At 42.0% G+C, this 16,082-nt stretch overlaps 1 pseudogene; it reads right to left on the bottom strand.

Annotated features, from left to right (window-relative positions):
• LOC142784737 (solute carrier family 41 member 1-like) overlaps positions 1-9,525 on the bottom strand; it is a 41,152-nt pseudogene extending 31,627 nt beyond the window's left edge.
• Positions 9,526-16,082: the final 6,557 nt, after the last annotated feature.

The raw sequence follows: 16,082 nt of genomic DNA, 5'->3' as shown, positions 1-16,082 counted from the left end.
AGACACATATATACGACGCCATCTAGTGAGGAATTTTCAAAACTGACTAAAACAGGCTACTACAACAGACTATTAGAGAGGAGGGATAGACCCACAACCCAAAAAGCTTCGCACCTAAAATTTGTAAATCTACTGTTTCCAGAAATGCAAACTTTGCGCTAATGGTACTAGAAAGTACCACAAAACAGGAAAAACTTCATAATTACATTTGGAAAACTGCTACTTGTAGAGTTGTGGCCGTTTGTGATTCTATAATAAAAATGTAAACTTTTCTGCTGATGTTAAATTTCATCTTTACATTTAAGTAACGTGAACTTTGTTATTGAATTTATTTAAGAGAGCTACAGCGAACATTTACCATAGATGATAATTTAGCCTTTTTTGTCTCTACGGCACACTGAAGCCTTTATGAATTGCCAAGCCACAATCAACCTATGAACTTTTACCCGTCAACCTACGTTTTACAAGTTCAGGCGACATTCAAAAATGACTTTTTTTGAATATATGTCCCAAAGTGATGGTTCTACTCGATTGTGGCCTGTGTGAATACTTGTCAATTCAATGGTGCTCCCGAATCAAACTCTTCGTTGATATTTTGTAGAAAAATATTGCTGCAAAGTTTTACTGAGACCCGCGTAGTAAATATAAAGGATGGCGAATTCAACCTTTTAACTGAATATTTATATTACTGTTATATTTATTTTTATTGCTTATAAATTATCCAGATAGAACAACGCGACAAGACAAACTGTAGTATAAATGGTGTTACTGCATATAGTTGAAACAAGTGCGTTCGCACATTGTGACCAATTAGGTGAGCAAATGAGTGTTAGCGTGCTTAGAGTTTTAATGCATTTTGATGATTACAATGGAGAAATTTGCCCCTACAACCTGTGCCACTGCCACACTTGTTTTCCGTTTCCACAAAATGATGAGAGCTCTGCACCTACAGGAGCAGCTTCCACATTCGTCAACCTGTAGTACTTCCAACGAAACTACCCCGTCCATGTCCCTTGTGTATTCCACTTCAAATACTTAACAAGAAATACATTTTTCGATTCTATAGTCGAAAGCATGTTTTTAGCGTTTATAGTTTTGATACACGTGAACTACATTAGTGTCAGTGCTGGCATAACAGACCACAGATAATTACTCATTTGTTTCGTACACCAGACAAGTTATCACAAGAAGTTATCATCATGCAGGCATTTTTCAAGATATCGCACAGGCAGGAATTTTATAACCACAGTCTGAAATGATGGATAAAAATGCTACACGGAATACCTACTTACACGAAACTAAATCTAGCAAAAGTAGTGGTTTTCAGTGAAAACAATGAACATTGCATTGCAGAACGAAATGGTAAAACTATTTATTGGGTTGGTTTGTTCATATATTTATTCACCCTATATAGTAATCTCAATTGTGACCACTTAATTATTCATGTGAAATATATTCACCTTACAGTTCACTATCAAAAGCTTTCCAAGATTGTAACAGTAATTAAATGAGCAAAAATAGGTACGTTATCTGCAAGAGGGCGATGTTTGCAAATATCATGGGTAGGTGTTCGCGAACCCGGTTCAGGTTGCCCAAGTTTGCCTGCGAGATAAATAAAATACGTCATTTAGTATATTGCATTCGGAAACAAGGTTGAACTATTTTAAGTATAGGATATACTCTACTATAAAAGAGCCTCAAAGGGGGCCTGTGACCCTGTTTGAACACGTATTTATCATTAGTTATTCTGGTGCTGTGGAACCCATTACTATCATTGCACAACCGACAACGTCAAAATCGACGCAGCTGTAATTTATTTCACGGGATAAAGTACCTTTTTTCAGGCTACCGCGACACACAGCGACTATTTTTATTATAAGAAGTGACGTCATGTCATGTGGCGTGACGACAAACACCGTACTATTTTGATTAGCTTGATGCGAGAAATAGCAAGCCATATTCATATGGTGGTAGCTAGGCCTATGAGTGAATGCTAAAACAGCAAAAATCTTTTTAATACTTTCTAAGAATGAGATCATTCCTCTTTCGAAATGATGTGTTTTCAGAACAACGAACAGAACACTTAGCCCGCGAACGATGCTATGGCACACCGGCAACTAAAAGTGGAAACTTGTACCGACTCTTTAGCGAGCCAAAAATGCAACAGGTGGTGAACGCCCGCGTTGCCGAACAGAACGCACCTAGCATGCAAACTGAGAACTGACCTTGCCCAAAGCGCATGTGCGTATCTTACATAGTGTGACCATGGGAGCATCTGCTACTCGACGCATGTGGTTTGTAGTAAGCACGCCATCACGCCCTCAAAAAAAGCGATCAAGAGGTATTGTGCGAAAGCCACCAAGAGATGACATTTTTATGATGTCCTTATGAGACGCGCGCTGTGATTGGAAGTGGTCTTTGACGTCATCTGGCGAGTAACATGTGAAAGAAAACGTTTCTCGTTGTCGTCTGCTAAAGTATTGAACTTTGAGGACTCATAATTTCACTTTTTGTGCACTAATTTTCACCAATATTATTGCATATGTTTCAGTAATCACGGCTACACGCGTTTCAGTGCTAAATAAGGCTGTAGTAAAAGTGTCGCGGAGCCCTTTAAGCCGTCTCAGTACATCTTCAGTCTTACGCCCGTATTCATACAGGCTCTTTGTCTTGAGCTTGACTTACCGCCACCTTCAATGTCACACAAATGCGTTTATGACAGAATACTACCGTTGGTGGCCCTGAAGGCGGCGCCAAGGCACCACTGACGCACGACAATAGGTGCAGTCTCGTGAGCCTCATATAAGTAAAAAAAGCCTACCTTCCCCCAATACCGCACCCCTAAAAAACTATAGTTTAGTCTCTGAAGCAATGCACAACAGGCCATGTGTGCTCCCACGAAGTCCCAATATGGAATACAATGTACACCCACATTTTATTATACCTCAAAGCAAACCTATGCACTCAATGTGCATCTCGCGCTTTAGAAGGAGTATTTTCTTCTTGCTGAAGCACAAGAAATTCGTTTTTGAAATATATAAATGGGAAAACTCTGATAAAAATTTCGGTAAAGCAGTATGACTACGTGTGTTTGACGGGTTCTCGTTTTCCTAAAGGTATGAAAATTTTATTAGTTCTAAGATTCGTTATACTTTTATAAAGTTTAACGACTTATAAAACAAAAAAGAGCAGAACAGAGTGAATATACCATTTAGAATGAGCTTGCTGGGACGTTCGGCATTTTAAATTTTAGTGAACAAGTTGAGAATATTATATTCAGTATTTTCTATACCCGAAAATTGAAGTGTACTTTGAAAAGTACGTTCAGTTATAATGAGTTCAAAGTGTAACGTGAGAGCAATGTCCTGTCCTTATAGTGCGTATTTCAAAAACCTCGATGAAAATGTTTTATGTGTCATGTAACCCGAAAAGTTCAAATTGTGGATTACTTCAAAGTAACCGATAAAGCTGAAAGTAGCTCTTGTCAATGAAGTTTTTGCATATAACTGTACTCTCTGTAGAGGGTAGCACACTTTCAACCAGAAACATTTATGCGAGCTAAGTATCTGTTTTTAGCTTTCTATGCACCCACTACATGGTAGCAAGCGGATACATGCCTTAACGTCCGTGATTTTTGTCATCTGTGGCAGGCTTCAAACCACGAGTCATTATGATTATCGGGTGTTATTACACCCAGTGTCAATGTACTCCTGTACCACACGATTTTTACAGCGCTATGTCACGTTATATTATGAAGCCTGTATACAACGCTCTTGTGTTTGTAAAGCATGAAAGTTCTTTTGACTGCATTTTCAAGTACAGGACGTAATTTTAGCTGCATTTCCGAGCATCGACGTGGCTGTGTGGCTGAATACTTGCTTGAAAATGAAATGGCTGGCATTCGATCCTCACTCGGTCCCGGACATGTTTATTGCTAATTCATTAAATGAAATGAATTGACTCTTGTGTCAATCATGGACAAGATCATAAATTTTTGCTCCCGATGAACGATGCCGGCCCCGATGCAGACGCCAGCACATCTGCGAAACAAGCTTTCTGACGTTATCACATGAAAAAGTGTGGCTCATCCACGGGAACATTGTAAGGATGTTGGGGCAGCGTTATCAAGATGTGTTCGGACAGGAATTCGCTGACGTGTAGCAAGACCGCGCTGCCAGGACGACTTACTTTTGTGTCCAGGTGACTATTTCTGCAGCAAAGCTACACATTTATTCCTCATATGCCTGGGCGCAAGCTCTAGCTCTTTGTTAAAGTGAACCTTATAAGACTGCGTCATGTTTCACCCTGTCGCCTCCTCAATTCCTCTGTCATCCTCACAAGACTCCTCCTCACTCTAACTTCCCTTCACACCTTCTTGCTATGCTATGTAATATTATGCATGGTTAAGGAAAATTCCTGCATTTAGTATGCGCTAGAGCCGTCATTTCGACACCTTGTCTTCAATTCTGCACTACTTTCTCCAGTGCTTCTGTATGCAAGCTTCATACCCTCTCCTTCAAAACAAGCAAAAAGTAGTAGAGGGCATCATTGAAAGCGAGCATGGTGGCGATAAGGAGGCCGCCATTTCAAATTGGGTTCTTGAAAGGGAAACAAGCATTCCCTCAAAACGAAAAAAAATGTGAGGGCGTGGAGTTGGAGGGGGAGAGGGTAGATGCATCACTGAATTATGAAATATATTATGATTATGCTCAATTCATTCTCAATCTGACGGAGGCCGCACGTGTAAATTGTACGTCAGAAATTAATATAAGGGCTCCACTGTCATCCGTTTTTGTTGGGTATGTACTATGTCATATTGCATGGATTCAAGAACTCCCTTTAAAAAGTTCATAACTAAGTTATGACTGCGTAATTTCTTTCCTAGCGATTGGAAGTTTGCTTTGGCGCAACGCTTCAACTTAGCGGGTCATGACTTCGATGACCCCTAAAGAGATACTAAAGGCAACTATTAGGTCGACGTTGACTGTATAAATATTGGTCCATAAGCCTCAAGTGTTACTTTTGTGCTAAAGAAAGGCCTATTTTGAAATAAAATCACGTTTGATTGGTCCGCAACAGGTTAGCGCACTTCAAGTTACTCGCCTCAAGAAGTGCACAGTTCGAACCAACTCACGCCACTGTTGCAATGCACGACGTTGCCCGGCTTTCTAGCAGCAGATCGAAAGCAGTGGGAGCTACAGCAGAAAATACGGCCATAGATCAACTTCCCGCCATTGGCTCCAAGATTGTAGGCATTTTTTGGTTCAACTCTGCCCCGCTATATGGCACCATCTGTCCAGTGTAACTACGTGGAAATTGCATTTTTGAACCACTAACGCCATTCCCCATAGTTACGTCTTCCGGTTCTTTTTTCCATTAATCAAACAGAAACAAAAAACAGCATTTTATTGCGTATTTTGATGCACGGAAGGTTTTTTTATTTAGTGCAGTTAAACAAACTACTAGAGAATAACTGTACGTAGTTAATCTGATGTAATCGGGATCATTTTAAGAATGTCTGACTGCGGCGCTTATGTTCTTGTGGATCTACCGTAATTTCACAGTAAGTAGCGCACTGTCCTTGATAAAATTGTCGTTTTAGATGCTGTCATGTATTGAGCTTCCTTTCTGGCAGAAATTGTTAATATATTTTAGTGTCCCTTTAAGTTTACAAACATAAGTTCCAGTGTGCATGCCAAGTTGTGTACATGAATCTGTGTCTATTGCATTGTTTTTGCGATAAATGTGTCTAAAGTTATGCTAAGTCTCAATAGTAGCATCAAATTTGAATGAATTTCAAAGCGTCACCTTTATTTTGTACCTATTTACAGAGCGCTGAAGGGTTTTACTATTTTATTACCTTAACAAGCACACCTGAATAAGTGAACTTTGCTTCTTTTTTAGGCCACACTGGTTCAAATAATGACTGCATTTAGTCTAGTAACTGTACTTAACTAGCTTCAGGATACCATCTTATAGACGAATCGTCTTCAAATCTTCTGAAAATTGTACGAAATAACAGTAGTGGAGTGGGGATTACCTTATGGACAAGACCTAAAGTCCATGAAACTGCGAGTATTAGGGTGAGTCAGATACTTCAGTTAGGCGTCTTAAAAGTGTGCCTAAACAAGGAACATTGGGTTCGTTGTTTAATGAGATGCAAACATCAAAAGGAGCTTATGCTATGGAATACGCCATCGAAAATCAATAAGTTTTGTAATTTAGGTGAAGGTGTGATTAAAAGTTAAACATGATACTCTACAGAGCAACTGAAAACTACAGTCCTACAGGCACGCATGAAAACGTACATTCGAATAGTGCAAGTGGAATAGACAAGCGAGGACGTGGATTAGTTCTGTATTATGTGGGTCGAAGAATGGCACACTGAATACGCACCTGGGTGCTAAGCCTCGCAACCAGGGTCTGCTCCAGGTTGCCGCTGAGTCCCAGCAAGGGTGGAATGACCACGAATATGTGGTGCACTATCACATACACCGGCCACTCCTGCATTGTTGAAATGAGAACATATAGAGCAGGCTCAAAGAAGGTGTAGTCGCAAAACAGAATGCGGTGTCCCCCAACACCAATAAAAGTCCGAACATTTTTTCTCTCAATTCTTTACATCTTATTACAGAGGAGCTAAATTAAACAAGTGTCACTTAGGCTTTCTTGCGAGCAATCAAGCGATATTGCTAGGATTTGGTTATGATGAGCTTGAAAATTTCTAGAAATTTTCGGTTGTGATCAGTAAGACCCATATCCACGTGTCGTACTAGAACTTGAGCGACCACCTCATGCTGCATTGTTTGTATAAGCAAAAACTATATATGTTTAATTTCAGTAAGGGTAAAATCTGTTTTACTAACCATTCGACCAGGACACGTAAGCATAGCATATGTGGCCACTTTTTACATTAAAGAAACAGATTTCAGTTGTACCATACATCAAAACAAAGCTTTCATTAGAACTTTTAAAACAATGCAAGTAGTTCTTATCCGTTCAATTTGACGGAACTCCATTTACAAAGACCTAATGATGGTTTAAATTGGATAGCTACTCAACCCAACAAGTCCGCCTATTTTTAGAAGGTGTTTGCTTTTGGTCAGCCACTTTGTATATATTATATGCGTGGCCGTCAAAAACAATAACCATAATCTGTTTGGTCGTGCTTAAGGAGGCAAAAAGTTTGCTGCGATTTACTTACTAAATTCATAAGTTGCAACTAGAACCATTCACTTTGAAATACCAGGTAATACAATTTCTGCGAATGAAGGATACTGGAACTACGCAATACAACAGTTTATATTCCGCAATATTACCGCAGGTCGTGCAGTGCAGTTTTAAAGGGCGCGATGGGGAACAGTTTATCAAGTTGAAGGTTTCGAAGCTTGACAATATGAGAATAATCAATTCAGGGTATGTGATTAGGACTGTGATGGGAAATATTTCACACGTTTCTTTTTTTTGCCGAAATACTTGAAGGAATTGTTAAAAGCGACACGCACACGACCAGTGCATGCACATGAACTCAATGGATTGTCTAGTGTCGTAAATGTGGGTTGCTCTCTTTTTTATAGAATAAAGTTTCGGTAAGCTCCATTGCGCTAATCCTGCAGTGAAGACACGTCAAGCATGTAATAAGGCCTTATTTTTTAGCAAGTTTCTTCTGTGGAAAACGATATGGCACTGGCAATGTGTGATATATAAGCAACTTATTGGGTTTAACCGCCAGCCATCTGAAAGTTGAGTAGTGCTCGAATGTTATGATGAAACTGCAAAAAATTTGAGAACGAATCTAAAAATGATGTTGTGCCTCAAGTCAATAGTTGCATATATAGAATCATAGGAGTGCGTACAGGAGAGACACAGGGACGCGGCATTCTATTAATCACTTAAAAGTGTGTTTGTAGAGTCCGTCTCATACGTTTGTTCAATTATGAATACACAGGTATTTTAAACTGTTGGCAGCTGAAGACACCTGACGTTGCATTTCAGGAACTGTCTACTTCCCGTCTTCAACTCAGGCTAGCCCTTGGGTGACGGAAGTCTCCGCATAATTTCTAATTTCTTAACCCATTGTAAAGCAGGTTGTCGTTTCGATTTTGCCAACGAAGAGGGAGGGGGGCGAGTGCGATTAAAATTCTCTCTCACATTAACTGGGCAACCCTACCCACGCCCACGATAGGATCTCTAGATTTATCGGTTTTACCACAAATGTGTTATTGCCGAGGTGCACCACGGCTCCGCTGACCTATTTCTGTCACTGATATCACGCAAAATATATCCTAACCGATGGCAAACTTCTCTCCGGGTTTTGAACATACAGCCTCCCAATGCACAGCGGGCGGCACAAAACCACTAGGCCATGGAGTGTACGTTGTCCAGCTTTTCATATACACTTTATGGCGTTCAGTGCGTTCACATCTGTAACAAAATGGCCCGCAAGACGTGCATTGGGCACGCGGTAAAGGTCGTCGTCCTGTGTCTGAAGATGCGCGCGCGTCTTCACAAAACGTGGTCGTTCATGCACGCCCGCTAATCTCGCGATTAAGGCGCTATGTACCTCTTCCACGGCAAGATTGCTTTTAAGTTACAGTAGTTAAGGAGAGCACGAAGGTTGCTTCGCTAGCTACTCGATTTCTGTTTATCCAAAGCTGCTCACACAGCAATAAGTAGGAATTCGATCCGTGACATTTGTTACTCTGCGCGCGTCCTGTGTATGCTACTTTGGTGCGTGCTTTCTCCTTGAGCTGCCCGCTGCAAGTTTTGAACTGCTTGCCGTTCTTTGCGTGACAGTATAGTTTGTTTCTGTAGCATATATTCGTTCTCCTTTGTGCACGAACAAAACAGAATAAACTGTAAACTCCTTCTGTTATGACACGTTTCTCTTTCCTGACATACTGATTCCCAGACAGAGAGATCAGCCATGTTTTCTCACAAATTCTACTTTTATTTGTACTCTCGTTTTCTTCCTTTTTTTTCATGGAGCGGCTCCGATTGCTGCCTCACGAAATAATCACAGTTGAGAGATTGCGCCTACTTGTTTCGGTCTGTTTTTTTTTTCTTCATTTGTGAGTGTCTCCCTTGTTACAACAATGCATTTTAATATTTCACAACGTTCATCAAAATTGTTTATGAAGCTCTTATTTTGAGTGACTCAGTAGTTCGCTGTTACACTCCCGCCATTTTTACCTTGACCACGTCGAGCAGGATGCCAGCCAAGGTGGAGCCGAAGCCAGCCAGGATAAAAGGCACGAACACCTGAAGCGCCGTCGAGATCAGCTGAGCGTTCATCGTTCGTTCACCAGGAGTGGCGCTCCCAATAGCCGTGTGTGGCACACTTGCACAGCCGATAAGGGCAGTGCCAACGCAGGCGTCAATTGAGAGGGGTGCACCCGCCTCGAACGGACAGGGATCCGGCGTTGGTGAAATCATGAACGACGCCTGGCCATTATCACGAACAGGCAACGGCAAGCTTACGTCATCATTGCGAGGGTCCTGACGGCCTTCCTCCGAGGGTACCATGGTGGATGGCCGCATTGAAGCTACAGTGCGTAAGCGTTGCAAAAACTGTAATCTGCCACCTTCATTTTACGCAATCTGCCGCTTTGTGGAGACTTTATTGGACTAGGTTCTAAATAGCGTAAGACTTGGTTTAGTTGCTTGTGGGTAGGAGCGTGTAGGCGATGTGCTAAAAATATTAAGACATTCCGAATTGTGCCTAAAATAGGCCCTTTTCAAAATTGTAAAGTTTGCTTTCCTGCTATGTGGCTTGAGCGAATATTGGAGGCTTGTCATTCTGTCCGAATGGCTTGTTTAAGGGGGTCTCGCGTACGCAATAATGGGAAACATGTTGAGTCGCCTCTCAAAATTAAGCACTCATAATAGACAAGACCGAGCACGTTCAACTAGGACTCAGGCGTGCGCACGAAGGGGGCAGAAGGGACGGCGGCGACCCCTAGTCACCTAAGAGGGGGCGCAAGATCTGCTCCTCACATTGACTGGGGAGTGGGGCGCCCTGCTAGCCACACAAGAGGGAGATCGTAAAATCGGCCCCCAATATTGCCCTAATAGAGAGGGGGGTTGGCGCAGCAATAGACCTCCGCCTCCCTGACTACGAGCGCTACGCATGCCTATGACTAAGACCTAGGACCACGTCTCCGCATGAAGTACGACAGGCACCACCATTACTCATTAAAAAGAAAAGCAGTTCAGAGGAAGCGCACTTGCGAATTAGGAAAAAGGTCCATTGGGTCTTGCGGTTGTACATCAGAAACGATTTGAAATGCAGGCGCAAAGTAACACACGAGATCACATACCAGCGCTAACTATGCCATCTGGTTTGTCATGTCGTGTCTTATTTTTAGTTTGCGTTGCTCGCGCTGCATTTCCATTCAGTTATAGGATGGTCAAACGCTGTCAAGGCTAAACGCCGACGTACCGTCACAAGTTTAGTGAACTCTCGCTCAAGTGTCAATGTCAGCAGTAGTCAGCGTCTCAGGCAATGTATCTGTTTTCAATCGCGTGATAGAAACCAGGAGGCCTCAAGGTGCAATATGGTGGTGGGCTAAGCGGCTCGATAAAAAACAATATTATGTGTGAGCTCAAAAACAACATGAATAGAAAGGGAAAGGCTATAGAAATTCGCTTTTGGTTGATCTGTCGTGGTAACACCATGTGAAAAGTTTCAGTGCACGTGCTTGATTTTGTGTTGTTCTTGAAGGAGTGGCCTGTCATTTTCTTTCAGTCCATGCTCTTTTCCTGCTCTTGCTATCAAAAAGTGCCACGAGATTTTCCTTCCTTATGAGCGCTGTCAAAAAAGAGGTCATCATCTGCTCCCCGCAGTTGGGACTGAAATGTTATACTAAATGTGTAACTTCATGCAGTATTCTAAGACGCACACTTTCGAAAACATACTGTCGTGATAATTCACGAAGCTATAGCGTAGGATGCGTTCACTCGTCGACGAATCCCGGTGGTCAGGAACTGCGTCCACAATAAAAGAGCGTGGTTCTTCGATAGCGAAATGTTTCGTAGGGTGTAAGGATTGCAGAAACCTATGTTTGTGATGTAGATTTTTTTCATGAGTGAGCAGTTCATTGTGATCCTCAAACGCCGTGTATACGGGAAGAGAGGGAGATATAAAAATCTCTCTCAAGGAACGCGCGATAACAATGATGCTGTCTTATTCCACTTCATTGAGATAAAAATTTGCTCTTGCGCCTACGTTATTTGTCAATGTAATGGTGAACAGTATTTTTATGTCGTTGGTACAAAGAAAATACATTAAATTGAGCGTAATTGCACAAGATTAGCTTACCCCCCTTTTACCTACTTCTCGTGATCCTGGCAAGTTTGATCAAATAAAGACTTACTGGCGTAAGCGTGTCAATTTATGGAGAGCGCAGTTTTATAGCAAAAGACTGTAACTCAGACATTAGTACAATAGTAAGTGCCACATTCTAAATTATTGAAAGGAGGGTGGACAGAAAGTTCACGAGCAACATTCCGTTTCTTCTACCCTCACACACGCACTCGCGTACCCAGGGCCACACATACCCACACATGCGCACACACTAAAACACACACACTTAACACATACATATACATACGACACACACACCTCTTGGGAATCAACAAATTATAATTTACATGCAAGGCCGTATCTGCCAGTTATTATTGCCGAACATCAGTCACACAATCCACCTTCTTCATTTGCTGTGCTGCCCTCCAGCATTTTGATAGGGCTTTTCCAGAAGTAAAAGCTCTTAACGTAATGTTTAACGACATTTCAACTATAAGAAGGGTGCGTGCGATGGAGCGCCGTAAAAAAGTCTGATTCACAATTGTAGAATTACGACGAAGAGGGATGCATAAGCTTTCATTTACGTAATGTAGAAGCGTTACGTCCCGTAGCACGAGTGAACAACAAAACTGTGGCACTCAACAAGACCATCCTTTGTTCGCTGAACATGGTAGGTGCGCGCTTACTTTTGCTAAGCTAGTTATGAGCAAGCGAGAAACATGTGTTTAGCGGTAGTGGTTCCCAAATGCCACGTGGATATATTGTGAAAGATTACTACCAGCCGCGTATCTAAAGCCACGCGAATTTGCTGCGTAGTGTAAGATTTCGATAACGGCATTTGCAGTTGTGGCGAACAGTGCATTTTCTGGGAAGAGTTGAAATGGGTGAGCTTATTACCATTTGTACCCAGTTTTGAATTGTGAAAGCGGACAACGTAAGCACGCAAAGCCTGACCGTTACTAAGTTGGATTTACTCGGTTGAGTTTACTTGTCCATGGTACTACTACCAAGCGGAGTGTACAGCATGTGTCAGTGTAGTCGTGCGTTAAAAATACTGACAGGGAAGTGCTGTCCTGTAGCATAGTTCATAAGGAGGATCAAAGTTAAATGAGATTTTGAGTGAGATTTCATTACTTGTGAAATTGTAAACGTTACAGATCATATTTCCTCACCTCTTTAGACTGCCTTATGGTATTAACATAGCATAAAAAGTGACTGCTTCGAGAGACTTGCAGGGAGGATAATACGGTGTCTCTGTTCCGGCAAAAAACGACCATTGTTCAGCCCCTAATGCCCAGGACTTCAGTGCCAGTAAGGCAAAAGATAATCACCTTTTTAAAGCAATGGCTGAGCCTCTTCTGGACTAGAACGCTTCTTGTGACGATGCGGGAACAGAACACAGGTGCTGGCACGGACGCAGTCTTCTTCTGCGTCTGCTTCCTCGTGTAACGCGCGTCTTTATCGTGATTTCTTCTTCACGTGCATCCTTCACAGCACGTGCTCTTCTGCCGAAAAAAAGTGCTCATCTTAGACAGAGTGGCGCAACACTGGTTAACAGCAGAGGTGGTGAACTGGTCATAGATTGGAGCAGTGAATTCAATATGTCTGTTTATTCAGCTTGACACCACATAATTTACCCACCGTTGTTATTTCATCCCCCTGTGTACAAGTCGGAGGAAACGTTCCGTTCGGACAAGATTAAGTTGAACTAGACGATCGAGAGACGAGGTGTGGATTCATTAATGTTACAGCTTTTGTGCGCCACACGGCAAACTATACTTACATTACTCTACAAAATGTGATTATGCTTTCTATCTTTTCTTTGGCTCTCTTTTGTGTGTTTATGTGCTTGTAAGGTTTGATGTTGTTGATGCTGATCTGAGATGAATGGCAATCACCGACGAAGGGGAATAGGCCAACAACCGTGTGGCAGGATACCGAAATAAAACTAAAAACAATGTGCAAAATTACTTTAGAGATTAAATTGCAAAAAAACCTTTCTCACTGCATTTTTTCCTTTGTCTCTGTATTTTTTTCACTCATCAGTCCTTCTCTGTTTTGGCTTTTTCGGCTCTCCTTTCAATCATTTATTTTGCTCTTTTTTTGCTTCTCAGACACTCGTCTTTTAACTTTTGAGCTGTTTCTTCCATTTGTTTTTTCTTTCTTCCTCACTTTTCCTCACTTTTTTTCTTTTTTCTGACCGTCAGACTCTCGACTTCTATCTTTGTCTTCATAACTTTATATTATTTGAAATATTCGCGCTTCTACTTGTTTTCGCACTACTCTCTATTTTTTTTTATCTGTACCCGTTCTTGCCTTCTCCTCTCATTCTTATTGTCACTTTTCTTTCCTACCTGTTCGCCTGGCTCTACTATTGACCGTGAGATCGAGTGGAGTCAGTCCTGGCAGCCACTGTCTGAACCGCACAGTTATCGCCGTTTTCATTTATTCAGAAAAAGTGCACTAGGACCACCTCTTCAAGAACTGGGCTTGAAATTATCAGAACCAGCTCTTTTTTTTTTGGAGCCTCTACATTCGGGTACAGCCAAGGGGATGTTTTATTCGCTATTCAGGAATACATCACTGCGACTAAACGATTTTGTTGCTAAATAGGGGGCTCACTACATATTTTTCAAATTCGCTATTGGCACTTGAAATCATCATTAAATAACTAGCGTTTCCAGGAATGAAGCAATGCGAAAAGTATTGGGCGAATTCACCTTATAATCGGCCAATATCCTGCATTGGGTACGAGTGATGTGCAAAGGAAAACAACAACAACAACAACAACAAGTTTAAATTGTTCCGTGCGTCGTCTGCTAGCCATGTTGTGTTTCCATGTGTGCGTACGTTATGCATTCTCAAAGGGTGATTTGTCCGGTCATGTTAGTGCGAGTGTAACTGCTTGATTGTATGACTTAAAGGACATACGAAAGAATATGGCCTTCCTCGGCTGCTAATACATAGATAGATGATCGATATGTGGGCTCGAACGTCAAAAAACCACCATATGATTATGAGAGACGCCGTGGTGGAGGGCTCCGGAAATTTCGACCACCCGTGGTTCTGGAATTAGATCAGCGAGTGCAACGTTCTACAGTGCTGTTGATTGTCGTCGTGCCGTCCATTTACTGAAGTTATTTCAGAATAGATGCCACTTTCCACTTCAAGCACATTTCAAAATGCTCCTGACATCCTCTCAAACATTTGTACTAATAAATGGCGTGTGCATGCAGTGTTTTAGGGTCTTGCTTCTAAAGAAAAACGAGGCTCCAGGCTTCACTTCTGCATGCTCTTTGCAGGTGCACAACTACAGCACTGTAGTTTATCGAATATGCGAGGTGCCTTGGATGAGCCTATATGTCCATGGTGCCCCTACACAGAACTTTTACAATCACAAAAACTGGGACCCTTCTGTACTTTAACTGTTCTTAAAACGAAGTTACCATAGGCAACCGTGTGCTTACACTTACGAATGCTTTAAAGAGCCCAAACATTGAAATTTAATTCAAACGGCATTACTTACATTTACTATTGCAAAATTTTGCTGAAAAACGTATCTTTCTTTACAATGTCTTGAGCGTTTGTGTGGCAATGGTATCGGCCAACGAAAGGCAGTGGGGATTTTTTTTGAAAAAAAAATGAGTTGTCCCATAAAATAAGAAGACTTTTGATGAAGCACTATCATGCAGGTAATATGCATCGATGAAAGCTTTCTGCTGAATACTTATGAGGTTTTTATATCGACTGGTGCACGAACGCGTGCGTATACGTGGTAAAAGCAGTGAGGCGCAATACACTGTCAGCCACTAATCTTTCCTGGACAGACTAATCGACTGTATCACATATGATGGTGTACAAAATGAGGAAAAATTATCCTTTGCGTATAAGTGCAAATAATGATGCTGAAATCATCGCACACATATGCGTGCTTTCTACTATCTTTCTTTCTTTTTTGTTGTATGCAGATGAGAAAGAGGTAAGTAAGTAGTTCAGTCCTACTAGAGCAGAATGTAGCAGGTGGAACACAATGATTGATTTCTGGGGTTTAACGTCCCAAAATCACCATATGATTATAAGAGACGCCGTAGTGGAAGGCTACGGAAATTTTGACCACCTGGGGTTCTTTAATGTGCACCCAAATCTGAGCGCACGGGCCTACAACATTTCGGCCTCCATCGGAAATGCAGCCGCCGCTGCCGGGATTTGATCCCGCGACCTGCGGGTTAGCAGCCGATAACCTTAGCCACTAGACCACCGCGGCGGGGCAGCGGAATACAAACTAAAAACAAACGAACAACACAGGCAAAGCGTGATTTAGTGCGAAAGAGCACCGAGAGTCACCCAGTGCGAAAGTCCTTTTGAAAGGCAGAATGCTTTGCTCGCTGGCATTATTAATCCTGCATAGGCTTCGTGTACCGATTCAGTAGAGAGGAGCGTAGATATTACCAATCAACTGCAATCCACACACTCTACTCGCAGACAGTCGTCTCAGTCCGCAGGCAACAAAGCGCCACTGCGTGTATGTATACGCGCCGCACCCTACGCAAACGTGCACGGAGATAGCCTGATCTCCCCGCGTATACAAGGATAACTTCTGCTCTAGCATCATGCCTGATATCGAATTTTAAACAGGAAAATAAAGAACAAGAAGCCTGGGTAGACAAATGATTGAAATGCTCACCTACGTATGGTGCATGCGCGGGTTCGAACCTCGTATAAGCAAAGAATTTTTTTCTCCCGGAATTACCTGTTTGTCCTTATCTTCCTATCCTTC

This window comes from Rhipicephalus microplus, unplaced genomic scaffold (assembly GCF_043290135.1).
Source record: "Rhipicephalus microplus isolate Deutch F79 unplaced genomic scaffold, USDA_Rmic scaffold_15, whole genome shotgun sequence".
NCBI lineage: Eukaryota > Metazoa > Arthropoda > Arachnida > Ixodida > Ixodidae > Rhipicephalus > Rhipicephalus microplus.
The sequence above is the reverse complement of the archived record's forward strand: the minus strand, read 5'-3'. Positions and strand labels throughout refer to the sequence as shown.